A 15,784-nucleotide genomic window follows, 5' to 3' on the forward strand; every position below is an offset into this window, starting at 1 on the left:
TAGTAGGGTGACTCCACACAGGGGCTGCTTGGGGTTCCCATCGGGTTGTTGACTATGTTGTAAGCACCTCTTTGGAGCTAGTTAGATTCAGCTCAGGGTGCAGATGGGATCACCCGTGGAAAGTGAACAGTCTACTGCACCCAACTCCTCGTGGCTAAGTTGTATGGTTTGGCCACGAATGTAGGAAACAGACATCAGTGAGGTGAAGGAAGGTAGACAGAGGCAGGCCCTGGAGACAGGGCCCTGGTTATCCACAGCGTTGCTGCTGGGGAAGCTCTGTCAGGATGAAAGCAGTCTTCTCTATCCTCGTGCTTATTGCATGGGCCTACAGGCTGCTTTGAAGGGACTACCAAAGAAGCAGATGGAGCCAGGTGTGTCCTGTCCTCTAGGCACAGGTGCAGGCTGCATCCCTGACATGCTCTTGTCCTAACCCAGTGGATGCAAGCAGGTCTTCCATCAGATTGGGTAGTCCAACACTTTCCCCATTTTGTCTTTGGATGCCCCTGTTTCTGCTTCAGCTCAGTGGGGGCAGCTAACTGTGTTTCCTGAGATGCTAATTGATGTTAGGACTGCTTTCAAAGAGGAGGCAGGCTAGGAGTCCCGTGGTTAGGCTTTTTTGAAGTGCCCTATTAGCATATCAACAGAGTTTGAGGCCTTTGTTTACCACGGGATTCAGGAGCCTTTTTAAATCCCCGGTGGAATGCAGCTTGGGCTTTTCCAGCTTGACCCCCAGACTCCTGTTCCTCCTGGAAGAATCTTCTGGGACCAGCACTCCTGCAGGGACTTGAGGAATTCTGCTGTTGGGGGAAACTGTGTCCACCGGGTGAAACCGGTCACATGATAGGCAGGAGAATAAGCAAATATGCAAAGATGAAGTCGTGGTTCAGTGGCAGTCAATCAAAAATATTACTAGTGAGGTATGTACTCTGTACTCGTCTGTGAGACCTGCATGCACCCCCCTACTTCCCCAGTGCTACAGTTCCCAGCAGCCCCTCCTCCCTGCTCAGAAGCTCCCGGGTGAGTCAGCTGCCCAGCTGAGAAGGCCCAGAGCTGACCACTCAAGAAAGACTTTCAGGTTTAGACTCCAGGGAAGGAGTGAATGCCAGGGGCTTTGTGACCTTTTAATAAAGCATAAAAGCTCTCCAGGGGTCTGCCCCATCACTCCCTCACTAATCCTCTTGAGTGGTCATCCACAATGAGCCCTGCTTAAAAGGAATCTTCAAGTGCTTTTTTTATTTCAGTCAGGGGTGGGAGGAAGGCTTCAGCTCAGCCCAGTTGTCACTATGACAAACCTGGCTGTTTCCTGGGTCCTGGGAGCAGTAGCGTGCGGTTAGTTCCAGCAATGTTTGCTTTGGAAACTCAAGTCATCCAAACACCAGCAAGAAACCAGGGCATGGAACTTTGAATTTGCTGATCTCAGGGTACATTGTGGAGGGGCAGAGCATTCTTAACCAGCTCCAGCAGCATAAGCAGTGGTGCCTTTTAATGGAATGAAAAGTGACTTACACACACCCAAAAGTGGGCATCATGGAGCACACCTTAAATCCCAGCACTTGGGTGACTGAAGCAGGCAGATCTCTGAGTTCAAGGCCAGCCTGGTCTACAAAGTGAATTCCAGGGCAGCCGGGGCTACAGAGAGAGCCTGTGTCAAAACAAAACAAAACAAAACAAAACAAACAAACAAACAAACAAACAAAAAGCAAGAAAGAAAACAAGCTCTCTAAAACCTTATTCAGAAGGAGCTTGTTTACTGCGGGAACTTAACTTCTTGCCAATGCAGAATTTACCTGAGGACTGAAAATCCCCTTAGCCAGAGCTCACTCTCAAGTTAAAACAGATTCAAGTCTGGGTGGTTTTAGCGTCAAGGAATATATTGCTAAATGTGAACACTTCGTTCCAACCAAAGGATCAATTGTTTTTATTCTCGTTGAAAGACCCGCCCCCACCCACCCACTCCACCCCCATTTGACACAACCCAAAGTCACCTGGGAAGAAGAAGGACCCTCAACTGAGGAACTGTCTATCAGATTGGCCTGTGAAGAATTTTCTTACTTGCTAACTGATGTCAGGGGCCCAGCCCACTGTGGGCAGTACCATCCCTAGGCGGGTAGGCACTGTATAAGAAAGGCAGCTAAGCAAGCCACCTTGCTCAATAAGCCAGTATGCAGAGTTCTGTGCTTCAGTATCTCCTGGGCTTCCCTTTAACTGTGACCTGTTGGGGAGGAGATAACGCCTTTCTCCCCTAGCTGCTTTGAAGCAAGCTAGGACTCCGCCTCCAACCAGTTTAGATCCATTACCTGGAATAGCAGAATGTTCCTGCCCTTTAGCAAAGTTGATTGTCAAGTTGTATTACTTTTCTGTTCTTTAGACTTAATGTCGTTGGCTCTTTATTCCACTTGAAGAGCCAGCAAAAGTGAGTCAGTGAGTATGCAATTTGCATATCATAAATCTTATCTTATTTTCTATGTATCCAACTGCATAATCCAAAGGTATTTCATAAATTTCTAGAATGGTGCAACTATCACTGCAATCCAATTTGGGAGCATTTCCAGAGGCTGGGATGCAGCTCACTAGTGAGCACACACTTAGCATGCTTGAAGCCTGGGGTTCAACTTCACTCCCAAAAGAATATTTTCATCACTCAGAAAGATTCCTCCTAAGTAACGTTTGAACCAGTTCCTCTTGTAGCTCATCGCTTCGAGGTCCCACAACGTGCAGCGTCTTTGTGTCTTCTGTTACTTGGGTGTGGCGTCTGTGGACGCTGTGGGCATTGCTTCACTTACCTCCCTCACCAGCAGTCTATCATGTGGCTGGACTGCAGTGCCAAAGCATGTTCTCAATACAAAGGCTCGGCCTGGGACAGACGCGTTTGAGTCTCGAGGAAGCTGAGCCGCGTGCCTGCTCTAGAAAGCCTTAACATAGAGATGCGTAGGGAAGACCCTAGGAACAAGTGAGAACAGCTTTGAAAAGGAGCATCTTCAATCCTAGCACACGAGGAAGAAGCAGGCAGTTCGAGGCCAGCCTGGTCTACAGAGTGAGTTCCAGGACAGCCGGGGCTACACAGAGAAACCCTGTCTTAGAAAACAACAACAAAAATAAAGAAAAGTGGCATTAATGGAAAGCAACCGGCATGGAGCTTGGGATCGGAGAAACCCCGGCAGTTCTATGAAGAGTCCTATATAGATAGAACTGAGGAGAGTCCGGGGCACTGGGGTGTAGGGTTGGCTGGCAAGGAGTCCACCCAGCCTCCTCCCCCAGCTCCTCCTGCTCTGACACCTGGGGCCTCTACCCAGCGCCAGGATATGCCTGTCCCCATCCGCCATGGGCGGGAACTCTCCCAGAGCTTCTCTGCTTCCTCCTTACCCTTAGGTTTCAGCTCTCGTTGAGGCGTCTAAACAATTGACCGAAGTCCCCAGTCCCTCAGCTCCCTCCACACTTCACTATTGTTTGCTCCCTGGGAACTGGCTTATCAGCAGCTGGGACTGTCTAGTCAGCCTGCTTCCTAGGCAGGGTGGGGTCAGCTCTCCCCATGCTTTACTATATCCTGAGTCCAAGCAAGATGTCCTAACTCGCAGACCGCCAAATGCAAGCAACTTGCACACAGGACATTCCACAAGAAAAGTATGAGGGGGTTGGGGATTTAGCTCAGTGGTAGAGCGCTTGCCTAGCAAGCACAAGGCCCTTGGTTCAATCCTCAGCTCCAAAAAAAAGTATGAGGACTCAGAGAACACAGAGGTTCAAGCCTTCAAGTTCTCACCAAGCATAGTGGCATCTCTGCCTGTGTGGTAGGCAGCCAGACACAAACAGCAGAGTAGGAGATAGAGAACAGGATGTCAGAGGGCAGATGGAGAAAATGCCTAAATGCCTACAGAAGTCCCAAGAACAGATTATTTTCACGGGGAGAGAGGAAAAAAGAAAAAGAAAATTAAATATTAAAAAAAATACTCGAGCAAGAGAGATGGCTCAGCCACTATGAGCACTGACTGTCCTCACAGGATTCTGTTTCCCACATCATCCACACAGGGCTTACAACTTTTCTCCAGTTTCAGGGGAATCTTATACCTCTCCTGATATGTGTGAGTTTCTGCATGTAAGTGATATATATACACATATATACATATATATGCTCAAGAATAAACATACATACACATAAAATAAAACTAAATGAATATAAAAGTGGGTTTTTTTTAAATATTCAAGTGAGGGGCTAGGGAGATTGCTTAATGCATAAAGTGCTTGCCAGCCAAGCTCAAAGCCCAGAGTTCAGATCTAGCAGCCACAAAAAAACTGAGTGAGTATGACCACCAGTCTGTATTTCCGGCTTAGGAGGTAGAGATAGGAGAATGCAGAACAGGCAGGCTAGCTAGACTGTAATTGGCAAGCTCTGGGTTCAAGTGAGAGACCCTGCCTCATTATATAAAGTGAAGAGCCATCGAGTAAGACATCGGACTTCAACCTCTGGCTACCACAAACACTCAAGCACACAAGTAGGTGTGCGAGACACACACACACACACACACATCACCATACTACAAACATATACATACAAAAGGTATACAACTGACCTGGGTTGATTAATGTCTTCCTTCCTCCCAAATCCATGTCCACCCAGAGCTTTAGGCTGTGCCTGTTGCATGTTAAGATCTCTGCATCAAATGCATGATCTCACTCAACAAAACCAACTCTAGAACTTGTCAGTTCTCTACCACACTCAGAGGAACTCATTTGAGAAGCACAGGGTTCCGAAGAGAGCATGTTAGTAAGCAACGCAACACAACAGACTGTGTGATGATGTTTCCTGGGGCCACAGTCAGCTTATGGAGATAGAAGGCAAGCTGTGTACACTACTGAAGTGCACGGAGTCCTATCTGCCAGTGCAAGAGCCTACAGGCTGGGGTGACCTCTAACCTGTAGGAGAACCTGAGGGAGAAGTGAGGGTGTGACCAGTTTCGGAGTTCAGCTTGTCTCCGAAGTTCAGACTCTGACTCGCCTTATTCAAGTTTGTTCTTTTGTTTTAAATAAACAAAATTGTCTGGAACTAGGACCCAAATCATGAACTTGTCTCACCAATTCTGACTTTGTGACTATGCCGGCTAATTGCAACTTGGCACAGGCTAGTGTCATCTGAGATGAGGTAACCTCTAGGAAGAAAATGCCTGCAACAGATTGGCCTGTAGGAGCATTTTCTTACTTAGTGATTGATGTGGAAGGGCACAGCCCATTGTGGGTGGGGCCACCTGTGGGCAGGTGGTCCTGAGTTGTACAATAAGCAGATTGAACAAACCATGGGGAGCAAGTCAGTAAAAGCAGCATTTATCCAAGGCATTAGCTCCTGCCTCCAGGTTCCTGCCTTGAGTTCCTGTCCTGACTTCCCTTCACAATGAACTGTAAGCTGAAGGATGAAATAAGCCAAGTGGCTTTTAGTCATAGTGTTTTTCACAGCAGCAGAAAAAAACAAGCTCAGACAGTGGCCTTGAGCACGCACCTAGGTTTCTCACTTGTCAACAGGGTGACACCTGCCCTTCATTTCTTCACTGGACACGCCTGGGGGAATCGATGTCAGGAAGCTCCATTCAAAAGTCCAGACTGTGTCATTGAGAATACCTTGTGGTTCTTCATTACTGAGAGAGACAGATGAACATAAGAGAATGTTCTGGATCATTCTCACATACTATCAAACACCACCCTAGCCACAATGAGTGTCTCAGGAACACTTTGGATCCCGATGCTGTTTCATCTCTTTGTGGCCCACATCCCCAGGAATTCACTTTCAGGGCTTGGAGTTTGGGATTGTAGGTGCAGCTGATTGCTCGCCTAGAGTGTTCCTGCTGGAAGCTCCGAGTTCAAGCCCCAGCACCGAATCAACTCAATGTAGTGGCTCACGCCTGTAATTGCAGGACTGGGAGAGAGAGATAAGAGAATTAGAAGTTCAGAGTCATCTTTGCCTAGCGAGTTCAAAACCAGCCTGAACTATAAGAGACTTTGTCTCAAAGAGACAAACAGAACAAGAAGTTCCAGTTTGACAGTGTGTATCATTTACTGATCCAGCCACAGAACATGATAAAAGAGAAGGAAGCAGTGAGAAGCTTCAAACTGTCTACATGCGCAGACCCTTTGGTGGCCTCCATCCTGTCCCTGGGGGTGCTGGAGGTGGGGGGATGGGACTCCTCTCTGCTCTCCCTCAGCAGTCCCTACCAGGTCTAAATGTTCCCTTTTGGCCATGCAAGCTGCCTGCCTGAAGATTCTGGAAACTTGATTGGCTGGTTCCCCCTCCAGCCTCAGTTTTTATTGCCCTTCTTCTCTCAGACTGGTTAAGTTCCTGGAGAGATCATCAGGACAAACTGGTCTGCTGGCCTCACTCTGCAGCCAGCACTGATCAGCCCTTCCTCCTCCGGGATGCACCAATCTTTTTTTTATAGAGAAACTAGCCGCCTCCAGATTGCATCCGTGAGGCCGTCAGGAGAACCTCCTGTGTCTGAGGTGACCTCTGACCTCTAGGAGAACCTAGGGGTGGAATGAGGGTTCAGCTAATCCCCAAAGCTCAAGTCCTGGCTTCACCTTATTCAGACGTGTTTGTTTGTTATAAAAGAATGAAATTGTCTTGAACTAGTGCCAAAATCTTTTTTATAAGATTTTATAAGAAACACAAGGAAAATTTATTTCAACTTCAAAAAAAAAAAATTCACTTTTGGGTTAACTTTGGGTGAAGTTGAATTGAGTTCTTTGTGTTCCTTACAGTGTCTATTCTGGGGAGCACACGGGCGCTTGCTCTCAGCCTGCTGCACACAAATATTTAAAAAACCATTATGTGTCTGTTCACAGACACATACATTTGTGCTTACAGTTTGGTTTTAGGTTTGTGCTTGTTTGTTTGTTTTGTTTTTTTGAAACAGGGTTTCTCTGTGTAGCCCTGGCTGCCCTGGAGCTAGCTCTGTAGACCAGGCAGGCCTCTAGCTCACAGAGATCCACCTGCCTCAGCCTTCTGAGTGCTGGGATTAAAGGCATGGGACACCACTTTGGTTTCATTTTGATTTGTGCTTTTAACCACACTTGTGAGCTTCTTTTAATGTATTCATATATTTATTTGGGGGAGTACGTGTGCCGGATGTTGGGTTTCTCCTTCTATCATGCAAGCTCCAGGGATCAAGCCAAGATCTTAGGCTTGGTGGCAGGGTCTTTACCCACGGAGCCTAGCACTAGCCACCAACCTGCTTATAAACCCCAATTTTTTTTATTAGACCCCATCTTTTGGAGCACTTGAGTCCAACTTTTGTTTCTTTAAAGTTGATCTAAGCTAATTCACTATGGGGTATAATGTTTAAGGTCACTGGTCACTTCCTAAGGGCTCTACAAGGGCAGGGTGGGGACAGCTGGACCTCTTCCTCCAGATAGAAAAGAACTCCCTTCTCTGCATTTCCTCATCACTTGACATTTAAGTTGGCGCACTGGGTACAGGCGGAGGAACCCGCTGTGTTGGAGCCACTAGAGCCCAGACTTTTCCCCCTAAAACCTCCAGTAACCATTTTGAATTTCTAACAACATAAACCATCAAAGTACGGAACATCCGAATGCATATGTAAACATCTGTGTGGAAGTGAATAGCCAAAGGCTGAACTCCTTTACAAGACTCAGCTGGAGCTTAGTTCTGACTTAGTTGTTTCTTCTGATTCTATCCTAGTTGGTACCCCCCCCTCCAACATCCCTACAGTGTCCACCCTTTCCTTACCCCATCCTGGGTACCCGTCAAGTCCTTACTGCTTCCAACTAGCCTTCCCAGTATACCTTTAGGCCCCTTATTGGACCAGCCCTCCAATTACCAAGGTCACCGGATAACCCTTAACTCTGGCCCAGTGACCTGGAGGAGATGCCAGGCAGAGCTGCTGCACACAGTGAAGCAAAAGGAGGGGATTTTAGACAAGGACCCAGTGGATGAAGCTGAACGTGGATGGATTCTGAATGAAAACGAGGATGGAACGGCTTGGGAAGGTCGAGGAGGTTTTCACTGCAGATATGAGGGAGAGCAGAGCCAGAGGCAACTGGAAAGTTTAGAACAAAACTGGCCACTAGAAGAGAGAGAGGGTGGGGAGGGCAAGAGAGGAAGAGAAGAGGAAAAGGGCACATGGGGGGGGGGCGGTGCCAGCCAGAAGTGCCCAGTGACCTGTCATTTCCCAGGGCAGTCAACCCCAAGATCACCCCCCCCTGCTCTGGGGTTATTTCTGAGCACATTCCAGGGCCTTGTCACTTAAGTCTTATTCTGTGGGCAGCACCCCACTCCCCTGGGGCCTGGCTCTTCCTTCTGTGTCAGATAACAGGGACAATGCTTAGAGTTCAGAGGGTGATCATTAAAACTGATTTAAGTGAGTGGCCAGGTTTTCTAAGATCGCCTTCCCACATGAAACAGCCACTGTTTCCTCCTCACCGTCTCTACTGCTGTTCCCACGTGAAACTTCCCTCCTACCCTCTCTGTCCTCTTCCGCCCCTGGGAGCCGGGGACGGACATTCAGGGCCTTTTGACCTTTTCTCAAGGTCATAAAGCAAGTGGGCTGGAACCAGCCCTGTGGTGTTCCCTGGGGACTCTCCCAGGTTCACTTTCAACTTCCCAGAGTTCCACCTAAAGCTCCAGGCAAGGTGTTCTCCCTTTGGACCAAATTTCTAAAGTCTACTACTCAACATTGTCCCTTTTTAATCCCCAAGCAATCAGCCAAGTGCTTGTTCATATTAGTTTACTGTCTTCTGGGGACAATTCTTCTACAGTATCATTAAAATTCTGGCCCTTCATGAATAATCGCTTGGTTTTGGTTTTTGTCTTTTTTTTTTTTTTTTTTCCATAATGGTTGACTGCACGCCTTGTGTTTGCCAAAGACGCAGGTGGGAGCCATTCTATGCTGGAAAGCTCTATGCTTGCAAGCTTGTTCACCTCCTAGGTGTGAGCTGCTGGGAATGGAGGGGCAATTATGTGCTTTCTGGGAGTGTGAGGGGAAAAAGGGGAGCTTCCGTGATGTGCCAGTTCATCAGAGCACATCCAGGGGGTGCAGCCCTCAGGCTGTGCACTTCATGCCCAGGTGGGTAAGCATTCTATGAACACTTAAAATGTCAGGTGTATGTCCTCAGAAGGAAATTCATCTACCCAGTGTCCCCAGACATTGCCAAGATCTTTTCTGGGATAGTGGGCATGAGATAACCATAAAAATCAAGTCCAAGCCTCACCCACAAAACCCAGGTAGGTGTGGGGTTCTAGCTGCCCCAAGGAAGTGCCACATGCTGGTGTCAGTCACTCTTTTCTTTGCTGTGACCTAAAGAAGGAAGGAAGGGTTTATTCTAGGTCACAGTTTGAGGGTCCAGCCCATCTCGGCATGATTGACTTGGTGGCAGGAGACTGAGACAGCTGGTCACTTTGCATCCAGAGTCGGGAAGCTGAGAGAGATGAATACTGGTGCTTAGCTGGCTTCCCCACTTCTCCCTTTTTTATTCAGGCACCCCAGCCCATGAGATGGTACAGCCCACATTCAGGGTGGGTCTCCCGACCTCAGCTAAACCGCTGTGGTAACTCTGCCACAGACATATCAGAAGCGTGTTTCCATAGTGATTCCCAATCCAGTCAAGTCGATGCATCAGTCATGGTAGCATGTCTGCACAAACATGTTATCTTATACATTGGAGGGTAGAATCCAAGTGTTGGTGGGACCATGGTCCTTCCGATTCTCTAGGGCAGCCCAGTTTGACAGATTTCCAGCTACATCCTTCAGCTCTTGGTCCTTTCCTCTGTCTTCAAATCCAACAAAAGATAGCATCCTCTTAGAGTCATAAGGATAGTGACTTTAGCCCCATCCAACAGCCTTTATTCTCCTTTTCCACCTGGTAACACATTGACAGATTTGGGGGCTTATGCTGGGAGCTGTGTGGGGGCCATCCTTCTGCCGGTCTGTGGTGGCTTGCTTGTTAAAGGGTGTGGTTTCAGCCACAGCCCCACACTGCTAGAATCAAGCCGGGGTGAAAGCGGTCCTTGAACTCGGATCCCAGCTTCACCACTTACTGTAATATAAACTTGGCTGAGTCACTGATCTTCTCTTCTGGTTGAGTTTGGATCCCCAGGTCTTTGCAGGTATGTGGTTTTTTTGGGAGGTAGCTCTGGGAAGCCTTTGGAAGGAAGATGGAAATTTACCAGGGTGGAAAGTCAAAACAATTGCACTGTGTGGGGGCTGGCATTGTGGGCAGCCAGGCCTGTCTTGAGTACCACCAAGGCAAAGCACAGAATTACACCCCTGCAGGGCAGGATGCCTTTCTGCCTCATGCCTCACCTTGCTCCTTGAGCCTTTTTATCCTGTGCTTCTACAAGCCGGACCTACTCTGAGGAACAAGGAACCCTAGACAGAGACACAGGAAATCAACCCTTCATGTGGGACTAGGCAGAGCAAACTAGATGTATTGAATGCCATTACCTTCTGGCTATGTATGCAGACAGAGTGCACAGGTGTGTCCAACCTGTGACTGGCAGGCTGCAGACATCCAGAACAGCTACAGATGCAGCATAACACATCTGTACATGACAGCATCATACTGCAATGTCAAAAGATTGGATACTCTGAGATGTGACACCAACATTAATTTCACATTTAGACTTGAGTCTTATCCTCAAGCTTTCTTATGATGACTATGAAAATATTCTAAAATCGAACTGAAAGCATCTCAGATGAGGGATACTCAACCTGCTCGCAGCTGTGGCTGGGTTGGCTACAGGGCTGACTACAGGACATGAGCTCACTAATTAGCTAAGTGCTTGCCATGTGCTAGATACCCAAGAAGGCAAACTGTGGTGTGGACCCTGGGGGTCATTGTGTCCTTTATTGTTCTGTGTCCTCTCCTGTGATCTATGAGAAATCAGTGACTCATGTGAGACTTGAGCAGACACCAGTTTGTTTTGCATAGGAGGGACAAGTGCCCATCACATTGCCCCAGAAATGACAGGAAGAGGTGGCTGTATTTGTTTTTCAGAAGGGCTTGCCAGGGCTTGGCCATCAGAGAAGTCAGAGGCTTCCAGTAACAAGTCAAAGCTAATCCAGAGTTGGAGAATAAGAGAGGAACCCATGGGGACAGAAGGAAAAGAGGAGGTCTTTGGGAAATATCAGCAATGTGTGCAAAGGCACTGGGGCAGGAAGCAAAGAGCTGAATTCAAGACACTGTACTGAAGAACGGGTTGTGTGGCTTGTGCATATGTCAAGGGTTTGGCTTCTCAGGTCAATTTGTTGAAGTTGGACATACATTCTAGAAGGTTCTTTTCAACTGTAAACTGTAATGAGAATGTGATATCCTACTGCTTGCCTGTGACAACACATAGAAAACAGGTGTGCTTGACTTTGTTTTGTGTCAACCTTGAACGATCCTGGCAAGTGACCTCATCATGTGTTAACTAGCCCAAGGTCCTGGGGCCATCAGAATTGAATCAAGTGAACAATTAGTCATTTCTGAAAAATAATACAAGAAAATGAAACAATGCATCTTGTATTTGGCTTTCAGCTCATTAGCTGATGAGATGTGGACTGGAGAGCGTATACCTGCGACATGAGGGTACTGGATCTCTATGCACCTGCTGTCTTATTTTGATCGAGGCTGTGACCCAGCTGCCTTGGTGTGTACCTGTTCTTTCATGCAATCCCTTACCTTTGTCCCCGTTCCATCCAACTCAGTACAGTTGGAACTTGATCACAAGTGTCCTATATTCCAGGGTCATGGGCCTGGGAACTCAGACCAAACCAATGCTTGAGCGTAAGTTCTTGTGGGTTTTCAGAAGCCCTCTGGCCATATGCTAAGGAGGCTTATAATAATTCCCGGTGATGGTCAAAACAAACAAACAAACAAACAAACAAATAAACACATCTGGAAAAACTCACATAGACCAGAAAGGAGTATCTCCCTTTGAAGACAACCATGTACAGTGGGTATCAGAGTCCACAGCTTCAAACAGAATCTCCAGGTCCTTTGATGTGCTCTGTGGACATGCCTAGGAAGTTCTGGCAGTGGGATGATACAGAGGAGTGGTGTATAGACTAGATGTGTCTTATCACCTCACGATCACATGTTGAAGCCCAAATCTACAATGTGATGACATCTGAAGGTAGGTGCTACAGGATGAGATTGGGTTTAGACAATGTCATGGAAGGGGTTCCTATGGTGGTCATAGTATCCTCATAAGAAAAGGAAGAGAGACCAGAGCTCTCTCTGTCTTCACATGAGCCAAAGAGAGAAGGCAGAGAGAGAGAGACAGAGAGACAGACAGAGAGAGAGAGAGAAAGAGAAAGACAGATAGACAGAGACACACACACAGAGAGAGAGAGAGAGAGAGAGAGAGAGACTCGAGGACTTATCAGCCTTCAAGAAAGTGGCAAGGGAGGTTTTGTCACTTTAGTCCATGGCCTTTTGTGACAGTAAATACCACAAGCAGACTGGTATAACCCTAGGCATGGTTACAGAAACTGCTGGATTCTACTGGCAAAGGGGCAACACTGCATTGGACAAGCTGATTCTGGGTTGGTTCCACCATGTGGTATTTGTTCTGTCCAAGGGAGCTTCCTGTCACCTCCATGATGCTGAAGCTGAGATATGCTGTGAGACAGGGTCAGACTAGGCAGAGACCGATAGCATCCCTGACCCTGCCTCACCAGCGTTCCATTTTGAAATCATCAATGCCTCCTAGAGAATGTGCTCAGGAGCCCCTTGCCTTCTGATCAATGTCTTCAGAAACTAAAGACTATAGCCAGCATAGAGTGGCATGCCCTGTGCTGGTCCCATGCCTATAGGGCAATGGTGCTCCCAAAGTTGTGCCCCAGTCCCCAAGTGCTTCCTATTCCTGTGTATTGGTGGAGACCACCATCATCCTGGGGTCTGCACATGGAGTGGTAGCTACTACCATCAGATAAAGAACTGACTTCAAAGGGGCCGTAGCTTCCTCCTAAACCTGAGAGTGATATTCACGAGGAAGAACCCTTTAAACACAGAGCTCAGGGCCTGAGGATGTAGCTCCTTTGATATAGTGTTGCCTAGCGTGCACTGAGGCCTGCTTTTGATCCCCATGACCACATAAATCAGTAGGTGAACACTCGTAATCCCAGCACTTAGGAGATAGATGGAGGAGAATCAGAATTTCATTGTCATTATCAGCTACATAGGGAGTTCAAGGTGAGTCCAGTCTAGAAATGCATTATAAACAAACACATACAACCTTCGGAGCATCCCAACAGATCTATGCTATTCCCACCCACCAGCACCCGCTGTGAGGAGATGCATCTCTTCCGTAAGAACCCTCTGTTTCATCTAGAGTGGCCCAGATGCTGGGACCTGCAGTGGCCTGGATTTCCCCATCCTTCCTCCTCTCAGCTCACTTGCTCCAGCCCTAGCTTTTCCACCCCCAATATAGCCACGTGGTGGCCAGCATTGGCATCAATAACTTTTCTGGGTGCTACGGGTGCAGGAGAAGAGACGCAAGCCCATATATACTCCAACAGCTGTAGGGACAGAGGGCCCAGAGGCAACATAGGATGACTGCATATGATGGGCACCAGCGTCAGTGGGATGAAGGGGGCTCAGCTATCCATGGTCCTGCTGGTCCTGTTTGGGAAGAATGGAATTAGGAAGAGCTAGAGGGTCTGATTGGTGCTGATTTTCTTTGGGGGAGACAGTCACTAGTGCCTTTCAGTGGCAGAGTTTTGAATGCAAACAAATGCATTAAGTGCCTGAGACCAGGACATGGAAAACAGGGAGACACTCCCCAGGAGATTCCCAGGCTAGAGAAGGAGAGAGACTAAGCAAGCTCTTGGATAGATTACACTGGTGTGTACCTTAGCACCTTCCCTGAGATGGTGTCCTTGTGGAAAGACACTGTTCACTCCTTATCCTGGCTCCCCAACAGTGTTTGGGCAAGTCATGATGCCCACGGTAGGGAGTGAAGGAATTCATAGTAAACCCAGCATTGCCTGAAAGATGAAGATGTGTGCTGGGGAAAGAATGGATACCTTCTGATATGAGCATTTGGAAACTCCATTCCCTTGGGATTATTGGAATGAAGTTGCTATAATCTGTGCTCAGAGTGATTTAGCTTTCAGTCTGAGGCATGGCTGTCTGTCTGTGATGGAGCAATGACAGAAGACAGTGAAAACAGGTTTGTCTGGTCATAAATACTTTAGTTGCTAGGCTCAGCAGATGCCAGTAGACACTTGCCCTAATGAGTGAGGATCGATTAAATTCTAGTGTGGAATCGGGACCTATAATTGCTGGGTTGAAGACTTGAAGGATCGTGTTCTGTAATGAAGACAAGCTCCTCGGGCAGCTCCTATTTGAAACCAAACCTTTAGGGTCAGCGGTTGCCATGGAAGTCAGTGGAACCAGAGGAATCTGGCACAGATCTCCATCATGCAACAGAGGCAAAGGGCTTTGGAACTGAAAAGTGTTCTTGAGCTGGCCCACTCTAACTACATCCTCAAATGTCCATTGCTTTCTGATACCAGTTTAGGATTGTGAGCCCCTCTCTCCTTCAGACTCTGTTCCTGAGCAGGGTTAGAGAAGGCAAACTGATGTCAAAGTCAGGCTTGTGGTGTGGGTTTCATGCTTACATCCCCATCGCACATCTGCCTCACAAAGAAAGTCCATTGTCCTCACACTAGAGTGACCCAGCTTGTGAGACTCATCTCCTTGGCCCCTCAGATGATTTAGATTCAGGTTACCCCAGGACTAAAGATTAAGTCACAGGTCTGGTGGAAGATATTCTGTCTTCTTTCTAAACATACTGTGACACTGGGGATAAGGCATAGAGATGCTTCGAGCTCCATTGTAGGACTGGGCAGGGTTGTGGGGTATTTCCATTAGTAAAGTACTGTCACTTAGGCAGTTAGATAGACCAAACCAGGCACTCCTGAGTGTGACCAGGTGTTACCTACCTGTAGCTCTCTAGGATTCTGGAGAATTGGTCTTCAACACACACTTTGTCCCCTTCAGAGCAGCAACCACAGGAATGACCAGGCTCGCTCCACTCCTGGCGAACAAATCTGTCTGAGGGATGGTGCCACTTTGTTTCTGTGATTGCACATGACTGAACTGAGACGATAGTTTCTTCAGTGATGGAGACCACTAGTCACGGCAAACCGCTGGGTGGGACTCAGGGGCGGCCCCATCCCAGGCAGGGACCAAGTTCAAGTGAACAGATCAGTCATGTTGGAAACAAGCTGTTACAAGAAAGGTAGGGGGGAACCTCCATCTTTTATGTAGAAGAAAATAACAGCACCCACAAGCATTCTGAGAGGTGGGCTTCTTAGAGGGCATTCATGTGCCATGAAACCCAAGAGAATTCAACACACAGAGCTGGGCAGCTGAGACCCTGGCTCTGTCTCCAGCCCAGACAGAGACCCTTGAGGATAGAGCGGAAAGGAAAGGCTTGTATTCCAGGATGGTTGGAGTCATCTCACTGTCTTCAAGAGACCCAGACAAACAGGATGAGGGTGGTGGTAGTAGGAGTGTTATTATTGTCTCTAAACACAAACCCAGGGTACCTGCTATCATTAGCAGGCTCCCAGGCAACTGAAACTTTACCACTCTTATTTAAAAAACAAAACAAAACAAAACAAAACAAAAAAAACCCCAAAAAACAAGAAGAACTTCATGTGATGTGATGGGACTCATTTCTCCCATAATATGTGCAGCCATGAGACTACCAGATACCATGGCTATTTCCTTCCAATGCCAGGTACTGACCAAGGCTGACGCCATATGCACTTCCTGGAAATGGATGTGGGTGAAT

This window comes from Onychomys torridus, chromosome 23 (assembly GCF_903995425.1).
Source record: "Onychomys torridus chromosome 23, mOncTor1.1, whole genome shotgun sequence".
NCBI lineage: Eukaryota > Metazoa > Chordata > Mammalia > Rodentia > Cricetidae > Onychomys > Onychomys torridus.